The 23,821-nt window shown below is 41.7% G+C and overlaps 1 protein-coding gene across 1 annotated transcript in view; it reads left to right on the top strand.

The window, feature by feature from the left end:
* Positions 1 to 388: 388 nt before the first annotated feature.
* ZNF462 (zinc finger protein 462) overlaps positions 389 to 23,821 on the top strand; it is an 88,394-nt gene continuing 64,961 nt past the window's right edge. The window contains exon 1 of the mRNA XM_053931883.1: positions 389 to 457. The gene's annotated coding sequence lies outside the window, so the exon portion shown is untranslated. The remainder of the gene's footprint in view (positions 458 to 23,821) is intronic.

Here is a 23,821-nt window from a genome sequence, read left to right as displayed (position 1 = left end):
CTTGCCTTTTCCTCCTCTCTTTTCTTCTCTTTTCTTTCTCTTTTTCCTCCTCTTCCTCTACACGTTGTTGTTGTTGTTAGAAAGGATTCTTGCACCCCCTGGTGCTCTTGCGTTTTGTGTGGTAGGAGAGGAGATTGTCTTCTTTCTCTCTCTCCCTCTGGTTGCTCATTATTCAGAGAGAGACACAGAGGGTGAGAGAGAGAGAGAGAGAGAGACGGATATCTCAGGTCATCTGCAGCTGCAGCAAACCAGTGAAGGAGAGAGAGAGAGAGGGAGAGGGAGAGGGAGAGAGGGGGGGAAAAGCAGGGAAAGATGGCGATCCTCCATTGCTGAGACCTGGCAAGGAGCACATGAGACTCACAAAACAACTTCCACAACAATAACAAGAAGAGCTAGGCAGAGAGGAAGAGGAGAGGAGAGGAGGCAGCAGCAAGAGCAGCAGTGCCGGGACGCTCCTGTAAGTTCTTGCAATTAAAACCCATCTCTGGTTTGGCATTGGAGAGATCATCTCTCGTTTAGTGTGTTTATGTGTGTCTCGTTGTGTGTGTCTCTGTGCGTGTGTTATTTTGTTTGTTCTTTTATGTCTGTCTTTCTTTCCACCACCTTCCTCTGAAATCCATTCATTCGGTCAACGGAGGAAGGAGGAAGAAAGAAAGGAAGAAAAGCAAAAAAAGAGAAGAGAGGGGAGCGAGAGCGGGGTGTTTTGTTTGAGAGAGAAGTCTCTTGCATGGAGGAGGAGAAGAGGAGGAGGTGCTGGTGGTGGTGGTGGTGGTGGTGGGAGGAGGAGGAAGGCGGTTAATTAATTTTTTGTTGTTGCATTACGGGGGGGGGAGGTGGGGGGAAATAGGGGAGATAAGTGAGATACCAGCCGAGCTTTCGGGGTGGGGGGTGCCTGAGAGGATATGTGTGTGTGTGCGAGGTCTGGATGGTGCTGTGCGTGTGGACTTGGATCAGAGACGGGAGACACACGGAGGAGAGAAAAGCTCCGTGCTGGCACGACCCAGGCAATCGGGTGACCTCTTTCTTCCTTCCTTTCTTTCTTTCTTTCTCGCTCTCTTTCTTTCTTTCTTTCCTTTCTGCTGTCTTTCTTTCTTTCTCCCAGCCGCTCTCCCCCTCCTCCTCTTTCTTCTCGTCCCCTTCTCGCTGCCCTTCTCGCCGCTGGCGAGGCTGGTCCCTCGCCCCGGCGGTGGTGCCCCCACAGCGGCTCTCCTGGAGTTGGGATGCGGGGGTCCCCGTTGGCGTCGGGGCTGGGGGGCTGGTGGTGCCCGCAGGAGGTGGCTTGGAGGAGGACAGCGTTCAGCTGGAGAGCAGGAGCCATTACACACGCTTGTGCTCTCCTTTGAGAGAAAGGAGAGCGAGAAGGGAAGAAAGGAAGGGGAAGGAGCCCACTTCTACTTGCTCAGTTCCCCGATGTCCCTACCTTTAAACCAGGCAAGGGAGAAGGCGCTTTCTCCCCTGCCCCTTTCTCAACCCACCCGGAGCAGGTTTCTCCCTATCTCTCCCCCTCTTTCCCTTTCTTTATCTCCCTGTCCTCCATTTGCAAGCTGTCTGCTTTGGTTCCAGTCCAGGCTCCACAACACAAAGCTTCTCCTCGCTCTCGCACACATGCACACACACAGTCCACAGGCTCTTTATGTCTTCTGGAGTAACCTTCTCCTTCCCCCCCCCCCGTGCCCCCCGGCTCCCCTCAGCATTGTGGTTTCTATTCTCCTCACAGATAGATCCTCCTGGAGCTTCATGTAGTTGTGATCTGATAGGATTCCTCCCCCCCCTTCCCTTCACCTCCCTCTTTTTTTGGGGAGAAAAAGGGAAAACTTTCATTTGTTTCTCTGGTGTTTGGAAGGGGAGAGACCTCCAAGTTTTGAGTGCTTTCTGTCCTGCTTTTGTGTGTGCGTCTGTGGGGGTCTGTTTGTCTCTTGAAGCTGCTTGCATGTCTAAGAGGAAGTGACTAGTTTGGCAGAGAGCTGTGATCTGAGTCAGGTAAGCCATGTCATGTTCTCTAGCTCCACCAGAAAATGGAGGAGAGAGAGAGTAGACAAAGCTGAGATGGGAAGTGCTCCTAACATTGTGGATGTCTCTCCATGTTTTGAGGCTTTGCTGGGTAGGAGCTGGCTTAATCATGATTTTTTCCCCTAAGGTTTTCCCTTCAGATTTTTCAATGCACAACATTGTGATGGGTCTTCTCGCTGTCTTCATGCTATCAGGAAATGAGGATTGGAGGAAATTGCTCAGATTCTCCTTCACACAGAGAAACACATCCTCAGGCTTTTTTCCTCTGATGCTTTCATGCGGAGGTCACCTTTCTAGATATTTTTCTTTGGTTAAAGACCACAGGATTTTGAAAGTTGATCAGTTGGCCAAGTAAATAGCGTATATAAGCATATATTTTTAGATTTCTGAAAGCATTTGGAGGTAAGTGCATGCAGCTTGAGGCTGCTCAGGTTCTTCCAGAGGGTATCATGAAATGTTTCTTTTTTTCCTAGGTGATGATGCCTATTTTTTGGGATTTTTAACATCTCATTTCCAAGAGCATTCCTTCTTTTGGATGTGTTTTAAATTAAGATGGAATATTTCTCCCCACTCACTAGGTTGCATTAAAGTGATACTGGCAAGCTTTTAGTAGGTTCTTCAGAGCATCATAACATACATAATCTCTCGGAAAAAGCAAAACAGTTTTCACAGCTGTCTTTTTGGTGTCATAAAATACTGTTTTTTCCCGAAAACTTACAGCAACATTCTTACTGTGATTTTAATGTCATTATGGAAACCTGAGATCTTTAAAGTGAGATAGCAGTTGAGCAGGAGTTAGTGTGCTTTGTTTTTAACCCACCTTTTAATCTGAAGCAATTTTGAGTAGACCCAAAGCAGTCCTCAGATCTTTTCCCACCCACTGAAATCTGCACATCAGCTGCACAGTAGATGCAGTTCCTCAAAAAGTTCAAAATACATCCTAAAATGCATGAGGGGGATATTGGAGTTCAGTGCTGCTGAGCTTGAAGGCACAGTTCCAAGGAAGGGTGTGAGTGATGTCCATACATTGATTATTCTAAGGTGTTTAACAACAAATACGGGAAGATGTTAAGTGGCAGAATGGGGGACCAGTGAATCTGAATCAGAACACCCTCCCAGATGTGCAAAAAACCAGAAAGATTTGAGGATTGCAGTGATGGGTGGTGAACTTGAGATTCGTCTTAGAGGTTAAAAATCAATGCTCTTGTTTTATTTTTGCTGTGGAAGAAATGTTTTAATGTGTAATCTTAATATACTTCGGAAGGATATTGCTTTATCAACTGTGAATTTCTTAAGTTCTGGTTGCTGATGTGTCACCCAAATTACTAAGGTTCTCTGGTTGTCTCCATCTTTCAGAAGAAGGCCATGGAACATACCATTTCAGGTATGTTTAATCTTATATTTTGACAAAAAGAGAGGCTCACTGCTTTTGGTTTTGGGGTTTTGTTTGTTTGTTTCTTTTTGCTGTTGTTGTGGTGTTTTGTGGTTTGCTTTTTTTTTTTTTTCCCTGAGGTGATATTTTTTAATGGCATTTTCAGACCTCTGCACAGGTCTAAGTCAGCCATTGAAGACAAACTGAAAAATTGCCCACGGACCTTTGCTTATTTGGGTCAGATCCCAAATATCCATCCCCTATATGGACTGTATGCAGTGTTTGTGGTTCAGAGCTGTGAATCTCCTCTTACTTCTGGAGAGGTCAGCCCAGTGCTGGCACTACAGGGTGCCCTGCAGATACACTGCCCTTGAACATGGCATGTGCAATCCAAGAACAGCTCTGAGATTTAAGATCAAGATCTTTTTGGGAGGGCCTCTTAACGCCCTAGGAAACCAAACAACATCACAGTCGTTTTAATGGGATTTTTTTGGTTGTGTTTTTTTTTTTTTTTTCCCTGTGTTTCCTCACTGAGACTGAAACCTCTTCAGAGAATGACATTCTTGTTAATGGTGCTTCTTGCTGTGGTTCTGCCCAGACAGACTGAAGTTCACCTTGCTCTTAAAATTCTAGCTGAAGAACTTTTATTAAAAAAAAAAATCCCAAAACAACACAAAACAATTCCACCCACCAAAAAAATCCTAAACAAACAAAAACCCCAAAACCCATTGGTTTTTAAAGAAGCTCCAGAAAGATGATCTTAATTCACGCCATGGTGGTGGCATGAATGTTTCTCCAAATCAGGCACAAATTTCTTCATTCAGACAATGGCTTTCAATTGCTTTTGGTTTGGAGCACACAGAATCTTTTATTGGTCCCATCTCTAATAGAAAGAATAAGCATTGGTAGCTTATTCTCCAGTATTTAAATATGCTTTTCTTAATCACTTTTCTCACATCTACTAGACATAGCCCATGAAGCACTGCTTTAAAAATATTTAAAGAATTATTTCATTTTACATTTTCACTAGCTTCACATGTGGTTATGTTGTTGAGAAACTTAAGATGTCACGTTTACAATTTCCTTCCATAATTAAAAATACTATTTTATTGCAAGAAGAAAACTAAAAATACAGTAATTTGTATGCTTAGACTGTGAAGAATATGAGTACATAAAGGGGTGCTGGAAAGGGAAAGCAGGGCAACTGCAAGTGGAAATGGAAAAAATATGATCATTCCAATCCAGTGACCTTTATAAATTCGTTAGCGTTGTGCACTTTGACTTAAAAGAGGAATTGACTTTTATGAAGACCGATAAAAGGATGACTAAAAAGAGAGTTGACAAGTAGATGACTATTGTTCAGCATAGATGTCTGGACATCTGGCAGATGTTCCTCTGGGGCCCAAGGAATGGGCAAGTTTAATTTTAGCCTTTAGAAGGAAATGGGAAGAACTTAAGTCTTATAATAGTACAACTTACAGTTTGAGGAAGAATACTTCAGAAGAGCTCAAAAGATGTCTCTTGAAATCTGGAACTCCCAGAAACCCAGTGTGAATTAGCATTTCCTATTGGGTTTTCCCATTATTCCAAACAATGTGGAGTTACAATATAAATTGAGATTACCTCAGTTAACTGTAACACTTTCTCTGTGTGGTGTTGCGGATAATTTCCTTAAACAGGCAGAACAGCAGTGCTTTGAAGTAAGAAACTGCATAAAAAGGACTTGAAAATGTGAAACTGGTGAATAGCTGTGTACTACTCATTAACTAATATTGTCCCATGTTGAAGCGCCACCAAGCAAACTTAGGGACAAATGCAAAAGTCCCCAGTGAAATAGTGATTGGAAGAAGCTGCTGATGGAGGAAGGAGGTCCTGTTTTCCACAGATCAGGAAAGGTCTACAAAGGCCGAGATGTCTGTGTTGTTTTGTGTATTTTGTTTCCTTATATTTTGTTACATTTCCAATCTATTATAGAAGAAAAATAATGGAAATGCTCCTTCAGCATAATGTATTTCTCTTATTTTGAATCTTAACAGATACTTTTCTACCTTGAAGTAGATGATTATATATTTTGTGAACTTGTTCTGGATGAATATGGTCTGCTACCAGTGCCAGAACTGTATGATTTGCTTAACTTGCATACTTGATCCGAGATATGTTCAAGTATGAACTTCTAATTGCTGGCTTCAGCAGAGATGTTGAACTTCATCAGTCCAAATGCCTGCTTGCTTTCCTAACAGTGGCTTCATCTAGGGTACTAAACAATCAAGAAATCTCTGGGCCCACGGGAGGTGTGCAGGAGGTCTGCGGAGTGTTAATTGAGGAGAGAATGAGAAATTCCATCTTATTCTTCAGAGAGTGAGAATAATTTTGGTGGGGGGAGGGGGAAGATAAAAGGACTGTGATGAGAGTGAAGGTTGCTTAAACATCTTCTAACTTCTCAGAGAGAGGAACTCAAATTGTTTAACCAAGAGGTGCTGGAGAAGGTGGTGTGATGCAAGATCTCAGCTGCTGGCAGAGACACAGTTAACATTGTACACGGTTGAACTTCAGAATGGCACTTCTCCAAATGAGTTGACTGTTGAAAATAAAATGTTCCAGAAGAACTGGGAGAACAGGAAAGAAGTTAAAATAGCATGGTTTGTATGCCAGTGCTGAAAGAAGAAAAGGGGAGAGGAAGGGAGATAGCTCGACTTATGATAATTATCTTGTTGGTTGTAGCAAAAAAAAAAAAAAAAAAAAAGTCTTTTGTAGAAGTTTCCAAACTTAGGGGACCAGGTTTAATAGAAGTGATCTTTATTTGCATCCTGAATTTAGGAAGTATTCTTCTACTTTCAGCTTGTGTTTGGGAAGTTCAACACATAGGTAAATACAAAATCATGTGAGTTCTCTTGTTTTTGGATTCTGTTCCGTTTTGTTCTTTCAATGTTAAAAACAATACCAAAGATTTAAAAAGTCTGCCCCTCATCTCTTGAGCTTTATTAAGCTGTGCCAGAGGTTGCAGCACAAATACATCTCCAAAGGAATTTGAGGAAGAGGAGAGAGATTGAGATAAGGAAAGGGGAGCCATTTTGTTTGGTGTCTTACAGTTGAACACAATCTTAAATACAATATAATTTTTTTTTCCCCTCTGGGCTCTTTTCAGCTGTGTTGGAGTTGATGGTCTTGATGCAGTTGCTTTGGTCAGCTTGAGGCAATGTGTGTTACTGCAGTAACTCAAAATATCCTGGGCTAATCACTACTTGAAGGAACTTTTCTTTCAGCAGAGTTTAAGAAAGCTTTTCCTCATCATTGCTTTTGACTGCTTTGTAGTAATTTTAGAGATACATCTGTTATCAGAACATCAGTCCCAGACCTAGCAGCAGTGCTATACATTGTATTTTACCTTGATCAAAAGTCTCATTGTTTTTGACTAGTTTTTGTGGTCCATAATTATAATTATGGACCTCCACAGCTGCTGTCTTAAGGGGAGTACAGTGGGGTTCTGGCTTGGGCTAAAAGCAGCTTCTTAGGTAGAAGATGGTAAGATCCATCAGAAGAAGCAATTTAGTTGAGTTTAGCTGGTAATTGAAAGAAGATGGAAATAGGAGATCTCAGGATGTTCAGGAGTTGTTCTTGAGTGGAGTCAAACACAGTTTCTTAAAGAATACTTGCTTAATAGTGTCAGCATAAAGAGCTGTAGGCACAGCATCAATGTCATGAGTGATTAGGAAGGACTTATTTGGAGCTTATTAGGGTAGGAATCATTGCAAGGCCACTGTGTGTTGAGGACAAATAATTCTGGGAAAGCACTTGATTCACTGGACTACTTCTATTAGTTTTGAACCAGTTAAATTAAGAATTCAGTTCTTGACATGTGTCACTTGTTACTTCCTCGTGGAAAATAAGACCTTCTAATTGGGATTACGTGTGAAGAAGCTAAGTGTTTGCATTATGTGACAGTGTTTTCCCTTCTCCTTCCAGTTCCAGGAATATGCAATTAATAACTCGAAGTCATTTAGATAATGGGTGCTCAGCAGCCCTGGATGTTGTATTTGCAACACTTGTTACAGATGCAGGCTTTGTGCTGACCTGAAGATTAGGAAGTGGGATGTTCATCAGAATGGCACTACAGTTGCTATTAAAAAGGTCTAGAAAGGGGCCTGAGAACCCCAGCTGCTGTCATGGTGTGGAGGAAGTCAGGCCTTCAAAGGATACAAGGATTAGAGCATCAGGAAAAGTAAATGGTAGCATCAGCACAAGTAGAAAATAGGCAGAGCTGTTCAGCAAACAGAAAAAAGTAGGCTAAGGCATGCCATAATTATGTGCACTGGAAACTTGCTTCTAATAGAGCAGTGGCATGGGGTAGAGAGGCAGGAGAACGATTTTTCAAGACAAAACAAAGCAGACATTGCAGAGAATTATATAGGAAGACTGAGGATTCAGTGTGCTCGTGATAATGTGAAAGAGAAGACTTTGTTTTGAAAGATGCTAAAAATGGAATCTTCTGATGCACATGTGGTCAGTGTTTCCGTGGCCTAGTAGGACAATGGGGGCTTCTTTTGCATTGCTGGGATGAGCAAACCCTTCCTTTCCGCCTGCAGCTCTTGGGTTCAAACAGTGGCTTGGGATGGTATCAGTGGAAAGAAGGCATCACAGGATATTCCTTTTGGGAAGAAGATGGGTCATCCTGGGTTGGACTGTTGTCATGCAAATGCTTCAGAACACAATGGCCACTTATCACAGGAGCCAGGCAAGCACATTCCTCCCACACACTGTCCCCAGACCTCTCCAAAGAAAAGAGCAGAATGGGGGGAATGTAACACTTGGAACCTGTGCTCCAGCAAGCACACAAAATTTTCTTAAATTTCTTGTAATTTTTCTCTTAAATTTCTTACATTTTCTCCCCCTATTTGTCAAATAAACAGCAAAGCTAAGGGAGAGACTACTTGTGCTGGAAGATTTTGGTCCAGCATGATGTTGATGTGGAGGGTGGTTCATTTACCTTCTAATGATTGAATTGCTGGAGAATTTGATTGAGTGTGTAGCTGGGAGAGGGATCATTAATAAAGGCCTTGCTGCGGTCCAAAAGTCAGAATTTAGCTGGCTGATGATGCTGAAAATGGTTGGGTTTTGTGGGTGTTCTGTTTGTTTGTTTGTTTGGGGTTTTTGTGGGTTTTTTTGTTTGTTTGTTTGGTGGGGTTTTTTTGGGTTTTTTTTTGGGGTTTGTTTTTATTTTCTTCTCACTTCTACCTCCCTCTTGTTGATATTAAATGGACAGCTGAAATAGATCCTAGGTCAGAAATTCAGAGGGATTGGTGTAGGTGGTTTATGTCAATGGTGATTGTTCAGCAACTTTTTTGTCATTTCCCTTTTTTTGTATTTTAATTTTCATGATTTTATTAAACAAAGTGAAAACTACAGTCTGGACTAAACTTGGAATAGCTTGAGGAGTGCTGGTCTTGAGGGGGATGCAGTGAGTCAACATGAGTACTCATCTCTAGTTGAGAAAACTGCTGCTGGAGAGAACTTAAGAGGCACATGGATATTTATTTATTTTAACTAAGACTTGGATTCTTCAGTCCAGTCAGACTCAGCTAGATTTGTGGGATTTCTGGGTATGTGGCTCTTTGTTAAGGGTATTTGGGTGTCTCTGACCAAAAAGAAAGGAGACCAAAGAATTGCTGTCCAGCCCTTGAAATATTGCTCTTTTTTTTTTTTTTTTTTTTTTTTTTTTTTAATTCATTCAACCATCTATGCCTCTACCCAGTAAAATAGGTATAATTAGGATTTAACATGGATGTTGGAAATTATGACCATGGTGCTGGACTCTGCTGCTGTGTGTGTTAAAACAAACCAAGATAAGGAAAGAAAAGCCTCCTTTTGTGAGTGGTTCTGGTGTGTGAGACTGGAGCAGAGCTGCTCTTCTCTTGGCGAGCACTTGAGAGATGAGATGTGGTTACCTGCCACCTTGTTTTTGTGTCACTGCTGTCATTCTGACTGAGCCTGTCTTCTCAAGTGTGTTATTGCTTGTGGTGAGTATGGATAAATATATATACACAGTGCCTACTTAATTGGTGATGCAGCAGAGTTTGGAAGGCAGTGGCCAATGGAGTTATCTTCTTGTTTTCTTCTATGTTGTGAGACAAATGGCACCATGAAGACAAATAAATAAATAAAATGTCAATGTGAACAAATTTGGAATTATTTCTCTCTGTATTTGATTGGAAGCTCTGATTTTGCATTTCATTTTCTCCCCTCCCTTTTGTCTACAGCTGTGTGGCTCGGGGTGCAGGATGTGGGACCTCTTTGAAGCCTTGCTTCTATGATGCTCAGCTAAATAGCTTGACAAGTGTAAAAAATGTAACAAATGGCTGATGGAAAATCGAGAGCAGCCAGACAGCTCTCAGCCTGGTTAATTAGCTCCTTGACTGCTGAATTGTTCCTGCCTCGTCATATGGCTGTGGCTTGCAGCCCTGCAAGAAAGGGTTTGGCTTCCTGGCCAGGAGCATGCATCCCAAAAGTTGAATTAATGTAACTTGAAGTCAGTGTGGACAGGTTCTTTTTGGTCTAAATGACCTTTTATCTTTGCTGGGGGCGGGAAGTGGGGAGAAAGCATATCGGCTTTCAGCTGTGTCAGGTCATGCAGAGGCCAAGTTCTCTTGTCTGTGATCAAGCATATGGTGTGAAACAGCCCAGTGTGCAACAGCACCGGGGCAGAGAGCACTCCGGCAGCCCTTCTGTAGGTAAATGTGACCCAAGGCCATGTTCTGCCATGCAGGATGGGTGTGTTTAACCCTTCAGTGGCTCCTGGTGTGTTTCCATCTTGGTGGGTTTGGAAGGACCTGTTGTTGCTCAAGAGTGCACACTGGTTTCTCCTGCCAGAACACCCGTGCGTGTGTGAGACCTGAAATCTCTGGCTCCAAGGACATAACTGTATTACTCACGGGGGCTGCTGAAAGAGTGAGTCAGTGTGTTTGGGTCTTTGCATGAATAAATGAGTAAACCTGAATTATTTTAAAATGAACAGATTGCAGAGGTGATAAAAAACGACAATGAACTTTCCATTCCACGCCCCCTACCAGTGTGCTGCTCTCCTTCCACTGTGGGGTAGGGGGTGGTGGGGGGAAGACAAAGATTTTCAGTTCCCCTAAGGAACCACATAAAAAGACCTGCTGAGGCTGTAGTGTAGTCAGAAAATGTCTTTCAGACAGAGATTGCTTGGCAAGGTGTCAGGCAGGTTGACCAAAGGTTGCCCAAGTTGTGCTCCTGCAAAATGAATATGGAAGGGTCGTTGCCCTCCATGGTTCTTCAGTGCTTCCACAGGTTCACCAGTTGGTGTACAGGAATATAGTTTGCTTGCTGGTATTCTGGTCTTATCTCTGAAGATATTTATTTTAAGAATTCATGTCTACATAGGTTTGTTAATACTGTACTGTAATATCAGATGGGCTGCTGAGACCTCAAGGGGGTGAGGAATCTATTTTTAGTGTGTTTGAAGGGTAGATGATGTTTCAGGTTGTGGAATGATTTTCTAGGGGGCCTGTCACCATATACTGAAGTTTTGTATGTCATGGCAGTGGAGACCAGTCATATGATGATGAGTTAGTAACTTAAATGGGACATTAAAAAAAAATCCTGCTCTTTGGGGAAATTTTAAAGATAGATGGAGCTAAAATGTCACACCGCCTGTTCTCATGCTTTTTTCCTTGATGTGCTGAAGACTTCTAATCCTCTTTACAGGTGAATTAAGCAGTCTGCTTATGAGCTGAAGGCAATACCTGCTGATCTGTTGACATCCAGATTGAAGGGTTATTCATGTCTCAGTAAGACTTTTAGTAATGGATGACCACAAGAACATTTTAGCTGCCCAGGTGGTGTGAAGAAGGCGGTTTGTGATCTCCTTCCACGTCAGAAGTTAGTCCCATGTAGGAAGTTGGATAGTAGCAGTGCCGTCATCTTTGAGCATGTTTGACACCCCAGCCTGCAGAGGTTTGGAGCTCTAGGTTGAAAAGATCCAGCTTCAGACAAATGCATACATGCAGCAATCTGAGCAGTGAACCCAGTTGTGCTTTTGAAGCATTGCACTGTGGTGGCAGCCACGAAGAACAGATTTTAATGATTTATTATAGTTAGATTTTACATGGATTTGCTTCCTATTTCCTTTGGAAGACAGCAAAACTGGAACTTTTAAAGGATTCCTCTTACATTCCTGGGATTTTGTTTAGTGTGCAGGCATGTGCGCTTTATTTATTTTATAACTGCTTACTACCACTGTTAGGAATGTTAACAAAGGCTTTTTAATAGGTTAGACCTCACCACTGTTGCATTTTCCTAGTTACCGTAGTGCATTTGGTAGATAATAGATGGTGGGGAGCTAAAGCCCTTATGCTCTAAAAGCTCATTCATGTGAACAGTTGCTGTGCCCTGATTCTGAATTTTCACTGCAGCTACTTGTGTGAGTAAACATTTGAAGATCCGATCCTTAGCTGCATGGAGTAATTCTTGTGGAGCTTTTCAGGGAGGCGTTTGAAAATTACATCTTGAATTGAGGATGCCCTTAACTTTCAACAGCTTCCACCTACATACATGAGATGCTCATTTGTGGTTGCATGTGAGGGCATGGCTGTAGCAGATTTGCAAGATTCAGCAGAAGCATATGCATTAGATAATTCTTTCACTTTCATTCATGTGCTCCTTCTTTCATTCTCGCTCTTTGTATTTTGACAGCAGGAGCATGTATGTTACAAATACTCAACTTTGACTTCAGTTAGTGTTGGCATGTCCCTGAAGTACTGTTTCATGTGAGTTTGCAGATGTTCTAGTGAGAACATTCCTGTTTGCTTTGTTATCTGTGGATGATGCTCACATGTTCTGGAGCCCCATCACTAATTGTGGTTTTGGAAGCCATTTTTCCCCCCTCATTTTTTTCCTCTTAATTAAGGGATTGGCTTCAATAGATATTAATAGATATTAATGGTTTGTTGAAGACAAAAGTGTTTTGGATCAGGAAGAATGCAACCTAGGTCCTTTTACAATGGCAGAAGTGTGTACCTTTGTGTGTGTGTACATAATACAAGTTCCTATCCATGTGGTTCGTGCTGCTGTGGTGGTTCATCTGGCAGATGATTTAAATATTTACTCCAAAAGAGCTTGTTCTCTGTTGGTGTGAAGCAGCATTTCCAGTTATTTTTAGGTCATTTTCATTTTAGCAACCCTGTTGGAGATAAACCAGATACAAGGGCTCCAAACTGTCCCTGCATTTTGGTAGAGATTAATAAAATAAAACTTAATGGTTTGATCCCAAGGGGAGGGAACGGGCCATCTGGTTAACAGAAGGTTAGGCAAAGCAGTACAGCACTGAGAGTGCCATAAACCAACCCAGAATATCTGGTAGTGTGTCCAGTTGCTGCATGTATTAAGCGTTGAAATGGTGCTCTCGGATCTGCAGAGCCAGCAGTTCTGTTACCACTGCTGTGACGCAGGAGATAATTCTGTTGGGCAAGCATCAGCATGGGGGTGGATCTACAGCACAGGATGTGTAATGTCAACATGAAGCATGGGAGCTGGCAGTAAGAAGGAAAGCAGCCATTTCATGCCAGTGCAGGAAGCCCAGATAGATTTTTTTTCTTCACCCCCCCGCCTCTGCATCTTGTCCTTTTGTGCTGCTTTCATGCTTGGTATTAAACAATTACCTTCTGCTTTGTCATCTGGAAACTTCAGCCCAATAGGGTTTCATTTCTTCCTCTCTTCCTGAACCTGTGGGGTTTTCTTCCTTGGTTTTGTTTTGTTTTTTGTTTTGGTTTTTTGTTTGTTTGATTTGGTGGAGGGGGTTGCTTGTTTGTTTGTGTGTATGTTTCTTTTTAAAGAGCCAAATGAAACACAAAGCAATGAAGTGCACTCCAAAAGCATGTCTGATGGATTATAAAAGGGGCTGGGGGGAGAGTAAAGGGCTGAGCAGATCTGGAGAAAGAGAAGAGTTCAGTCATGTGCAAGTCCTGAGCTTCAGATGAATCTCCATGGTAGATCCTTTTGGCTTTAGTGCAGACAGTTTGTTCAAAAGCTGTAACCATTTGAGAACATTGAACTGCAGCTGCGAAATGCAGAAGGTTTGAAATGCTGTGATACTGTGTAGACCTTGAAACTCTGTAATTACTAAAAAACTGTAGAAAGCTACTGTAACTGTTCATGCTTTCTTTTTACCAGAAATTTGGCTAATGCCGTGACACCCTTTTGGTTGTGTTTTTTTTTTGTTGTTTTTTTTTTTTTTTTTTTTTTTTTTTTTTTTTTTGTTTTTTGGTTTTTTGTTTTTGTTTTGTTTTTGTTTTTAGTTATTGTTTTTGTTTTGTTTTTTTTTAAAGAGCCGAATATTGTTACTAGTCTTATCTAAATCTGCAGAAGAAAGTTTCTAAGTAAGTTTACTATGCATTTAATTGACTTAAAAAATCTGATGGTATGGCTTCTGTCAGCTCAGTCACACACTGGCCAACTGGTTTAGGGTTTTTTTCCACCCATAACATTTGGAGATATCTTCTTGTAGCTGCAGCCTGGGAAACTCTGGGATACCAAAGCTTGCTCCTTGATGGGCACAGCAGAGCTGAACTTCATAATCAGAGTTCTCATGGTTTCCATTGCCTGCTCAGCAGGATCTTCAGATAATATGTTACAGATCCCCTTGAATGAATCCTTGTCTTGGATGCTGTTCTGTGACAGCTCTGCAAAAGTATGATTTTCTTCATGTGTTCCTAAGAACTGGAGTGGGAGTAGTCAACCCACAGGTATGTTTTCCCAGTTGCAGTTTGGTGATGGGAGGAGGGGATGCATATAAAACATGACTTGTGTGTGAAGACTGTTTGTTCTGTTCTGCAGTAACTCCATCCTTAAAACTGCTCCACTGGCCCCGTTCAGATTTTTTGGTTGGAGCTATGGGACTCTGGCACTTCTGCATAGGGCACTTGCAAATAAATGGCATTGAGGAATTATATGAGACTTGAACATCATTTCTCAGGGCAGAACTCCTTCTTGGTTCCATAGAGATGCCATGGTGTGGCTGTTTCATCATCAAAAGTATTAAGGATGCAGGCAAATCAAAATATTTTTTTTTAAATAAAGTACGGCACTCTGTCTACCCATGTAATTTCTACTTCAGGTTGTACTTTGTAGTGGCTGGTAATTTTGTGCTTTTTCTGGTGGTGTTGGAACAGTTTTCAGAACATGCTGGAGGAATGTTCATCAGAAGTGCTTCTTCATACGCAAATGAACAATGCCACCAGATACTGTCTGCACATTTTCTCATAGACCATTTCTGTAGTGCGAAGAAAATGCATTGTCCTTGACTTTTTTTCCTACTGAAAAAGGTGCTACTTGCCAAAGATAGTTTATTATAAATAACTACTAAGATGATAATCTCACCACAGCATGCTTGGCAGTCTTCCACTTAGTTAGCCTGTTTCAGCAAGGAGCTGTCGCTTAAGATACAAAGCAATCTGCAGGGACATATGATCACACACACTGTTTTCTCAGTCATCATGGATGCCTTATCGTTTCCTGTGCCTGTAATTAGGAACTGGAATTATTATCTGATGAACCAGCAGGATCCACCTCCAGAAAGGTGGACCTGTGTTCCCACCTCACAAACATTTTGGTTGCAGAGAAGTTCTGAGTTACGGAGGCTCTACTAGAAGAATGGCTGTTAGAAAAGGCAAGGGCTTTTTTGCCTTTTATTTTTGTCAGAAGGATAGATGTGAACTACTGGGGAAACTCTTGATATATATATATATATATATATACATATATAAAGTTGGACTGCTTACAGCAGTCATTCCTATTAAAAATTATGGAGAAATGCAAGCCTACCCTTGGCAGTGGTGCAGAGAGGGTTTTTTTTATTGTTAGCTTTGTTTGGGTAAATAATGACTTCAGGACCTCTGAATGTTTTGTTTTGTAGGGATGCTGTCCAGGAGAAAGATTATGATAAAGAGATAAGATACTATATCCACTTTTTATGAGAGTATCAGAAAACTAATATTAGTATCTGTATACACCTAGTGTCAAGATTTGGCTGTAGTCACATAGTTGGATGATGGCTTTTTTGAATTTACTGCTTTGTGGTACATGAATGTTGAGTTATCATGTTATTGCAACAATTATGTGATGGATATCAGTGGCAAACTTCCTTTCAATTACAGTGCTGGCAAGTGTTTGCCTTTTATTTGTTTAAAAACAACTTGATCAGGCCATCTCTACTGCTGTGTTGACAATATAATATGAATCAGAACTTTTTCTAACTTCCATGTTACTCATGGATTTTGTTCTGTTGTGCTTGATACTTCTCAGTACTAAAAACTTCTCTTTAAAGCTTGGGCATCTGTGGTTGCTTAGAAGTGTGGAATGTGATATTTAGTGGAAGCAATTGGTGAGACTGAGGTGGAACAAATGAAGATACCAGCAAACATGATGGACTTTTTCTTCTACTGGATTTGGCAGATGATGTTTAGATCCATGTATCTAAATAGATCAATGAGAAAGCAGGAGTCATGAAGAATTTAGTCAGACACTGACTTGCAAGGCTTAACATCAGCCTTAACATCAGCCCTTTCCCCCCCCTCCCAAACATTGCAAAAGCATGGAATTGACTCATCTGGACAGAGAGATGCTAAATCTTTATCTCGTGATGGTATCCTTCTCTACAAACTCTACAAAAGCTCTGCTCTTTTCCTGTGAAGTTGTGGGAGCAGATTCATGGTGGAATGGGCTCTGCTTCCATCTAAGATGAGGAAATTACTGGAGCCGGTTCCTGGTATTCAATGTCTCTCATGTGACTGTGGATTGTTCTTCATCTCAACATCTGACCCAGATGCTTTCACACTCTGGGATGGCTCTTCAGAGTCTGTCATGTCCATAAATCACCTGCCTTGGATGAACTTGTGTCTTTAAGGAAAATCCTGTGGAACAGTTAGCTTCAGCCTTACTGAAGGACATACTCTGAAGAGCCAGCTCATTAAGCGAGCTTTGAAGGGTGTGATCTGCAGAGCAGCTTCCTGTTATTTGGTTAATGGTTGACCTAGTTCTACTGCCATATGCCTCCTGGAATGCATTCTAATATAAAATATGTGCTAAAGCAAGACTGGGATAATAGATGGAACATCAAAGCCTCTATGGAACAGAAATCATATAATGCTGTTGCGTTTTGGAGGGTATAGTAGTTACTAAAAATGGCAATATCTTAATGGAACTGTGCCGATTCTGATGGCAAACTCAGGAATGTTAAACACAGCCACCTATGTTGGGTATTTTTCAAGCTGGCCTTGTACAAAAGGTTTGTATCAGTAATTCCCCGTGCTCTGTATGTGAAGCTGAAGTTAGGTAGTGAAGCATTCAGAGTGATATTACAGCTGTGAGAAAAGATTAGATTAGATTTGGCTAAAGGCAGGCGGATTTTTTCCCTGTGGTAGGTGTTTTTTCCATTGCAACCATGGATTAGCAATTTTTTTTTCCTTTTTAAATGCTGGCTAGAAGCCACAAATTGGTATTTGAGCTTTTACCTGATAACAGAGACAGCATATTTATATACATACTTACACTTAGGCAAAAATATAAGAAATTTGGAGGTAGTGGGTAATGTTCAACCTCCAGCCTGAATGAGGGTTTCATATGTGCTGAAGTTCTGAAGAACTTGACTGGCTGTGTTTTCTGGTTGATTTGGTTTTCTGCCCTAGGAAGAGGAAGGATGCTTGATAACAACTGTTTTCATAAGCAAGCGTGCATTATGGTAGAACAAGGGGAAGGGAGAATTAAAGCCACGTTTTGTAACCTCTCGAGAGCTCAGGCCTCTATCAGTAGAGGTTGGCGATTTATTTTTCTTCTGTCAGTGTGGGAAACTGAACTGCTCAGCAGACAGCACCACATTGCGTGTTCACATGACCTGGCAGTGGCCAACCTTTGCCTCTTGGGTTGCAGATGGCTTGCAAGCTGTCCAGGTGTGAATTCTGGGCAGAGGTATGTCACCACAGCGGTGGGGGTGGCTGGGGCCAGCCCAATTTGTCTGTGTGGGAAGCAGTAAGCTGTCGGGACACGCAAAGGCAGCTGCTGCGGATGAGCACGAGGAGTGCCCAACCTTTAGAGAAGTGGTGGGAAGTCTTGGGACTCACAATAATCTTGTGCTTCTCTAACTCCTTCAAGCCTGTTCAGGTGCTTCTGGTGACTCTGTGCACTTTTGTGTCGAGGGCTGGGAATATTTTGGCACATTTCTGTAGGATACGTGCAGCGACAGCATTCTGCAGTTTCCACTTCTTTCTTTCATTTAACGCTGAACTGAGTTTTTTTGTAGGAGAGCTGCCTGGTGGAAAACAAAACTGCAACATTTTTTAGCAGGACACGGTGTGTTGTGCGAGCCGTAAATCATATTGGTCATGAAAAAAAAAAAGAAAGGAAAAAAAAAGAAAAATCTCTGCGACTGACACAAGCACAGCTATTTGTGCAACCTGATCAGAACAAAGGATAATGCTTCTGCTGCAAGATCAGACAGATCTGACGTTTCAGCAGGCTGGGCAAATGAATGGCGGAAGTGGTCCGCCTCCTCTTATCCATTGTCTCAAAGATGCAGGCTCATAGAGAAGAAAGGGAGTTTGAATAGGGCTTCTAAAGGAATATGCAGCTTTGTGTTCTGTGGGAAGAGAGCAAGGAGGAGTTCTAGAAGTTCTCTGCATTGGCAGGCTGACAAGCTCGTAATGGGAAAATGTGGCAGTGGACTACTGGTGTTGAAGGAACACTTTTGCTTCTGTAGCATGCCTAGAAAATCTGATCTGCAATTAGGAGACTGGTGAAATGTTCCACGCCTGGAATATGGAACCAACCCTCTCCTGAAGGAAGGTCAGTGGGTCTTTAAATCCAATGAACTCTGACCTCCTGCTTGAGACTTCTTGTATACTTTTCTTCTTCTTCTTTTTTTTTTTTTTCCTTTTTTTTTTTTTTTTTTTTTTTTTTCTCTTTTCTGTGTCACCTGAATAGTCTGCGTGTTCTGGGATACCTCTCAGTTGTGTTCCTGATGGGACTTTTGCATAGGAAGGGCTGGAATATCCAATTACTGGGACAGTCAGAACCTTCTACTTGGGAGATTCTTGTGGTTTTTCATGCTCCAGCTGTCAAGTTAACCCAACTGGGATTTTAGTAGCAATCTCCCTTTTTTAAAAGCATAATGAAGACAAGGAAATGTGAGAAGGGAGAGAGCCGGATAGGGATTTTTGATAAACTGGGTAGAATTGAGGGTTACTTCACATTTCAGAACTATAATATATGACTTCAGCCTCAAGGAGTATTTCAGCTGAGAAATGAATCCTTTGGAGGGTGGGGTATAGAATTTATATAAGTAACCTGGCTGGTTAGATCTCTGTATATTACCTTTTTGCATGGTCACTGGGACTAGAAAATGCTAGCAGTTAGGTTCACAATGATCAGAAAGCTTTCATATGGAACCAGTTTTCTTTAAAATCAAGCATTCCTTGGCTCATGGATCAACAGCTGTGTTTTTTTAGCAAACACGCAATTTTTCTTTAAGTTAATGGAGATTAGATTTGTGTCTGTGATAACAGAACCAGTCTTGGTTGTCCATGAGATCCCTTCTGCCCTTTGTTTTCCCACGTACAGCCTAGACGATTCTGTCAATCCAAAAAAGACCTAAATTAATTCCACAGGATGCTGGCAGTTGGGAACAAAGCTGTTGCTTTAGAAGCCCACTTTAAAAAAGCACATCAGAAAGTCATCAGACTCTCCTGATTGGAAGCCTCTGTTGAAAGTTTCCAATGTGTGATGGCTGGGCTGCCATGATTGGCCTGTTTAGTGTCCCAAAATAATTGTGAAAATTCACCGAATTTCACAGAATCACAGCAAGGGTCAGGTTGGAAAGTGACCATTGGAGGTCATTTGGTCCAGCCTCTCATTGTCTCTTTTCAAAAGACATCCCCAGCTCCCCCAGCCTTTCCTGGTGAGGGAGATGCTCCAGGCCCTTGCTCACCTCCAGAGCCTTTGCTGGCTCTGTTCCAGGAGCTCTGTGTCCCTCCTGCCCTGAGGAGCCCAGAGCTGGGCACAGCAGTCCAGAGGTGCCTCCCAGGGCTGGGCAGAGGGGCAGGATCCCCCTGTGACCTGCTGGCAGTGTCCTTCCAAGTGCACTCCAGGATCCCATTGGCCTCCTCGTCCCCAGGACACTCTGCTGGCTCAGGACAGCTCTTTGTCCTCCAGGGCCTCCAGGTCCTTCTCTGCAGAGCTGTTTGCCAGTTCTCCCTGGCTTGTGCTGGTGCTTGGGGTTATTCCTGCCCAGGTGCAGGACCCTGCATTTTTGCATTTCAAAATGTTCTGCTGTACCCATCCCTTCAGGCCCTTGAGAACGGCAGCACAGCACTCCCAGTTTTGTATCATCAGTGAGCTTGCTGAGGGGACACTCTATCCCAAGCCATTAAACAATACTGGACCCAGTACCAAACTTTGGGGACACCTCTAATAACAGGACTCTGTGCTACTGGTCACATCCTCTGAGAGCTGCCCTTCAGTCACTTCTCATTCCACTTCACTGTTCCCTCTGTTTATTCTCAGCAGAGGCTAAAAAGCCATCCCAGAGGATGTGCCATGCTGGATTTGACCCAGAACCCACCAGCATGTGTTTCCAGCTTCTTTGACCTAAGGGGAATAATACTGGGGACAGGAAATAATACCACTAGTGTTGCTCCTTTATTCAACCATGGTTGCAAACTGTGTCTAAACTAAGTCAGTGTTATTTGGACCGAGTGATCAAAAAATGTTTATATTCCAAAAATGTCTAGTGGAAGGAGTTCAATGAGCTTTCAGTCCATGCCTGACTGTGAGGACAAGTAGAAAAATCTCATGGTTGCACATAAATCTCACAAGCATTCTCTCAAGTGATAAAGATTTGTGTCTGAAAGTGAAAAGACCAGTATCAGACCTGGCACCAAGCAGAGATTAAAGGTCAACTGTGTATCAGTGAAGGCTACAAAATAATTTCTTACTATCTTCTGCTTACTCACCTCTTCAGGAAATAGGAGGGACAGCAGAGGATCTTGGCTAGGTTTGGAGAACTTGAGAAAGTATCCTTTGAAGTTGTTACAGTCACAAATTTATATTAGGCAGATCTTAATACATATCTTAATACAAATCTTAATACATATTTTCTTAGTAATATGACTTCTAAAAATATAAGACAGCTGGACCAATCTCTGCTTTCTGAAAATTCAGAGCACTGTGCCAGTCATAGAGCTGATCGATTCCCCCCCCCCCCAAAAATGGGGGGGAGCTATATTGTGCCGTAAATCAAAGAGGAAACATGGGAAGCAGGATTGGCTTGCATGAAACTCTGAATGACAGCAATGTTCTTGGGTTCTCAGGCATCTGTTAGGTCAAACAGAGTGAATGTCTGAAGTTCCAGTGGACAAAACTTGAGAATTTATCAATTCCACATGAAAGACTACAACAGACTTTTGGGCGGTCATCGAATGTTCTCAGTGGAGCTGAGTTGTAGGAGACAAATGATCAAAACATGTATTTGTACCATCTTTGGACCTACATCTGACATATTTTGTGGTTTGGTTTCTGTTTGGTTTTGGTCTTTTTCCCCTCCACCAAGTAAAAGGGGTTGAGAATGGGTCAGTGCCTCAGGGATCATCCAGAGAGAGGCACCTGTTTTTTGCATCTCTAGGACAAAGGGACTGTGGGATAAAAAATTCCATGCAGAAAGTGCAGGAGAGTCATAAATCTCCTTGGCCATTGGCTTTTCTGGTGTATCAGAAGACTTTTGGATCTTTACAAGATTGAAGTAAGTAATGACCTTGCTTTGATGTATCAAACAAATAACACCAGTGTTGTGCCTTTGAGAGCCTGATCCCAAAGAGATAAGCAAGGGTTTTCCTTTGTATTTTGGACCCATTCCATTCAAAACAAAAGCATCCCACAGGTCAGACAAGAAGGGTATCTGACAGGGTTTAAAGAGACTTTTCCTTTTTTCTGTCTGTTTTTTATGCCAGTAATTTATATTTTTTAATGTGTCAGACCTAAAAGCTTGTCGTTCAGTTTGTATCTGTAAAAGACAGAAAATGTGGAACAGAAAATGGTCTGAGACTCACTCAAGAAATGTGAAATGTGTTGGCTTTGCAGCCTGTGTGGACTTAAAGGAAGACTCCTGTGTTCCTTTTAAATTAAAAAAAAAAAAAAAACAGTGATCCTGCAAAGTAGTAGATATTTTTAAGATGGTTAGAATAGCTAAGTGGACTAGGTTGGAAAAGCTCATGATAGTAAAGGTTTGAAGCCTGGAAAATTGTGCTTCACCATGAGAGCTTTCAGGTAGTCCATTCCTCCCTTTCAGAGGTTTTCAGGAGTGACATTTGGAGGACTAAAAGCAGCCAATTTGCCTGTCTCTGCACAGTACTACAGGAATCTGGTGTCTGTATAAAGCTGGAAAAAGATGCAGTGGCTGGAACCTAAGACTAGAAAAATGCTCATGATGTAAACAGTTCCTAATTTCTAATTGAATTGCAGGTAAAAAAGGAGAGGTATTGGAATTTCTGATGGACTGTCAAAAGTTGTGAGGGGTTAAGTGTAGTTTCTCCTCAGATGCTGTGGTGAGAGACAGGCTTGATTGAGTTGGTTGCGGACAAATTGTGTAGCTGTAAAAGCTGAACCTTCAGCAGGATGACTCCCACTGCTATCTGGTGTCAATTTAGGGATTAGAGCACATTTGATGGGAATCCTGCCATGTGGAGCTGCAGGGAGTCCAGGGAGGTGGTCCTACCAGAATATGCAAGAAGGTTCTTCCACACCTGGCAAAGGAATGGGAAGCAAATAAACCAAATTAGGTGAAATGATAAGGCTGACTGTGGGTTTGTAGTTATCAGTTAAGGCTTGATTGTCTGTACTGGGCATTCCTCCATATCTCCATTTTAGGCTATAGACAAGTGATATGCATTTTGTTCTCCAAGTAGAATCTGTGCAGAAGGTTGGTCGAAGCTGCTTTCCTCTTCACAGTCTGATGCATTTTTCTGTTGTCTCTACAGCAGAGGAATAAAAGGAAATAGATTTTTTTTTAAAGTCCTGACAGAGCTACTGCAGACTTTCACACAGTAATTTCTAAAGGATAAAAAAATCCCCCAGAAGGAAGATCTCTGGTTTCCTCTGGAATTTAGCAGCACTTGAGTCACCCCGAACTTTAGTCCTGGTTTTACAGATGGAAACCCGAGGCTTTTGTCCTGTAGTTACCATAGAGGACGTTGTTGCACAAAAACCCAATCATAATTTGTCAACATGTCAGTTTCCTAGGGTAGCCTAACATTCTACTATAGATAGCCCAACTAAACCATCTGAAATTATTATTAGCAGTAGAATTATTATTGTAAATGCATTTCAGTAGATTTGAGGGTCTTAGCAATTTCAGTAGTAATTTGGTTTCATTTTTTTTGTTAGTCATCTCTCAAATCTTAGGCTTTGGTCTGTCAAGGGTGATAAATCTATGAAATCTAGAGATTAGGTTGTTTTGTCTTCTGTGCTTATAAAATACTTTAACAATTAAGTATTTTAAATAAAAATCATTAAATCATCTTTTTTTTATAACTGATGCAAAAACAAGTCAGTTTCAGGGGAAAAATAGTTCATTAGTTTGGTTTTGAAGGTCAGCAGTAGAGGCCTCACTGTAAATGTTTTTTTTTTTTACTTTATAAACCAATTATTACAGCAGCGTGAAGGAGAATTTTGATTCTCCTTGAATTGACAGGTTGTTTTCAATTCTTAATTTATAGTTTCAGTTTTGGAAGGGTTCTTTCAAGATTCAGAACTGAAAGAGCTAGAAGCCAATGGGAGAAGAAAGGAGATCAGGAATGAAGGAGAAAAACGTTGAAGCTGTTCCCCTTGTTTTTGGAATGAGTGACTATTTTAACCTGTAAATAGCACTAATTAATGGTGTCCCACCATGAAATGCAAGTATATATGAGATAAGATATAAAAAGATTGCTTCCTCTTGACAAACCACTTTTTCTCCATTTCTCTCCTCTATTCTGTGTCAAATCTCTTCTCCCAGGCATGGGTCCAAGTCCTTTTGTCTTCAGCTTGAACATTTCCTTTCTTCCAGTAATCAAGCCTACAGATATAGGCCTGTGTGCTCAGCTGAAAAGGAAAATTTTTTTTTTCATTTTTTGACAGTGAACCTTCACTGCTGAAATGATCCTGTAGTGCAGGTGGCTTAGAGTTATAGGATATCAGTTATTTTGTCAGCTTTGCAACACAGGCTCTCCCGCAAGAGTGAACAATAGCACCAGTCCCTGATTAGCATGTTTGGGTTCTGCCTCTTTCACCTCCTAAAACCTGGGAGATCCATTGCAGGTTCTTCTTCCAAGTGAGGAAGAAGAACTCACTCCTGTTTCAATCCTCCACTTTGTAATAAAAGGCTGTAGTGAGTACCGATCCACA

This window comes from Vidua chalybeata, chromosome Z (genome assembly GCF_026979565.1).
Source record: "Vidua chalybeata isolate OUT-0048 chromosome Z, bVidCha1 merged haplotype, whole genome shotgun sequence".
NCBI classification, from domain to species: Eukaryota; Metazoa; Chordata; class Aves; order Passeriformes; family Viduidae; genus Vidua; species Vidua chalybeata.
This window is presented reverse-complemented; position numbering and strand designations above follow the sequence as displayed.